We start from the raw sequence: 2,828 nt of genomic DNA, 5'->3' as shown, positions 1-2,828 counted from the left end.
GATGACACTGCTTCTCTGCTAAGGAGACAGGGCATCATGTGGCCATGGCTGCGTGTCACCACCCTGGCCAGCAAGTGGAGTTAGCACCTCCACCCATACAACCAAGAGTCCTATCAAGACCCTGAGGCCCAGAGACAGGGGAAATGGACCCAAGATCACACAGTGAGGCAGGTCCAGAATTCCTGATACCACTTTCCAAGTTTTTCAAACTGCAATGAATCTGGAGGCACAGAGCAGACCCATTAACCAAAGTGTCTCACAGCATGGATGTTTTATTACTTCCTGAGATGAGAATTCCCAAATGGAGCCTTAGGAAGAGAGAGGAGTAATGAGGGTGCCAATGAAAATAGCAAATTACAAGGCAGACTCTGGGGAAATCTCTCCAGAGATTTCTGCAGAAATCTAACTCATTTATTCACCCACCCACCCATCCTTCCATTCACCCATCCATTCATCCATCCATCTGTCCATTCATCCACTTATCAGCCATCCATTCTCCCCCTCTTATTCATCATCCATCCATCCATCCTTCTTCTCATCTCTCCATCATTCATCCATGATCCAACCAGTCATATATGATCCAGCAAGCCAGTCATATATATTCATTCATCTTTCCTTCCTTCCTCTCTCCCTCCCTCCCTTTTATCCACACATCCACACATCCACACATCCTTCCATCAGTCCATCCATCTATCAACACATTCATCTAGTCACACTTCCATGCAGCCAGCCAGCCAGCAAATACCTTTCCTCGCCTCTTTGGAGGAGATGATTCTGCATCATGTGCTAAGATTAAGGGTTCTGGATCAGCGCTATCTGGGTTCTTAGGCAAGAGCTTGACCTTTTTGAACCCCCTGCTTCCTAGTCACCAGTACATCATGCCTGGACATAGCTGACACTCAATAAGCAGTAGCTATTGTTTGGGACTATTATTTCAGACCTCTAAGAAGTGGGTGTGAAGTATTATGAGATTGGAGGAGTGAAGGATGCATTTGGGGATGAGCAGGTCAACCTCTAGGAAACTTTGTTTTGCTGTCTCCATGCCTTCACCTACTTCCTTCGCTCCACCAGCCCAGTCTATCCACTCTCCAGCCTCAGAGAATCAGAGCAGGACATGGCCTCCCACCGGGGCCAAACTGTGAAATTACTGGCTTCAGGCCCCTCCATTTATGCACCCTCTTCCCTTTCCCCTGCCCCTACTTCTATCGAAGTTCACAAAGCCCCCAAGTTCTTTCCCCACTCCTATCTGCTCCCAGGAGAGTGTCAGAGGCACTCATTTATACTAGAACATTAAGGACTAATATGTGTAAGAGTCGGGTTTTTTTTTTTTTTTTTCTGGCTTCCTCACTTCATCCTAATCTCACTGCCCAGAGAATTCTGTGTTCAAAGAGGGATCACCACCTCCAGTTAAAAAGACAGGCATCAATGGAGGGATTTCTGGTATCAACAAGCAGATGAGCGGTCTCAGGGACATAACAAAGGTTCCAGGTACCCAGCATCCCTGGGAAAGATGAGTGCAGCTCGGTTTAACCATGTAATTGGAGTGACTCAACCCCTTAGTTCATCCCTGAGAGGATCTCCTGATGCGCCCACATTACAGGCAAGATAACTGATGCTCAGAGAGGGGTCATCTAGGCAGGTCTCCATTCTGGGATATTCCTCATTGATTCCCCAGGTCTCAGCTGCCCCCTGCCCAGACACTCAAGAGGGAGGGATTCTCCTTCTTACCCCCGGGAGGTCCCTGCAGCTCAGTCTTGAGAGGTCCTGTTCTCTGGGCCCTCTGCTTTTGGCTGAATCTGCTCACAGGTCAGCCTTATATAGCAGCTAGAGTCTGGTCCCAGACCCAGGGAGGGAAACACCGTGTAATTACAAGAGACCAGAATCCGAATCCAAATTTGCTCTGCAAATTGGGTGTTGAGATCCAAAACCACAAGAGTTTGCGGTTTGTGGCTAATTCTGAGAGCTGTGTTCAGCCCCGGATGGTGTCACATGAGCTGGGGTTTATCATCCCCTGGTCTGGGCAAATTCCTGGAGACCCTAGCTGGGCCCCTAGATGGGGGAGGTGGAAACACCTCCAGAAGCATCTAGTTTCCAGCTCTAAAGCAGGCACTGCACACTTCAGAGGGCCTGGGCAGACCGCACAGGCCTGGACTGGACTCAGCATCCAGCTGGCCCCGGTTCAGATCCTGTTCAACCCTGAACTCCCTGAGCCAGTCACTTCCCTCTTTTGTGCCTCTCATTATGTGTTTCCATCTGATAAATGGGTACAATACCTGTCTCACAGGGCTGATTTGAGGATTCAGGGAGGTGAATATGGATCTGACTCTTCAAACTTGGGGCAGGTGCAAAGAGAACAAGGCAATAGGCTTCTCTTGACCTGAAGAAGATTTTCTCCCAATATTTCATTATGAAATGTCCACCCATACAGTGAAGTTGAAAGAACTGTACAGCGAACACCCACGTACTTGTCACCTCACACCCACCAGCTACATCTCCCTTTAACATTGTTACACTTGCTTTATTGCATACCTATCCATCAACTAACCCATCTTTTTTAAAAACTGTCTTTCAAAATAAATTGTAGTTAACAGTGCATTCCTCTCAAAACATTTCAACTTGTAGGCCATTATGATTCTTTTCTTGAAATGTAAAATTTATAAACAGTGAAATGCACAAATGTTAAGTGTTTATTTGTTGAATTTTGACAATGTTATACAGCATGTAGCCCCAACCTGTATCTCAATATAGAGCATCTCCATCACCCCAGAATGTTTCATCCTGCCCTGTCCCAATCAGTGCCTACTCCCACGCCTCAGAGCAGCCACTGT

Source organism: Camelus ferus, chromosome 19 (genome assembly GCF_009834535.1).
Source record: "Camelus ferus isolate YT-003-E chromosome 19, BCGSAC_Cfer_1.0, whole genome shotgun sequence".
NCBI classification, from domain to species: Eukaryota; Metazoa; Chordata; class Mammalia; order Artiodactyla; family Camelidae; genus Camelus; species Camelus ferus.
Note: the sequence above shows the minus strand (reverse complement) of the source record.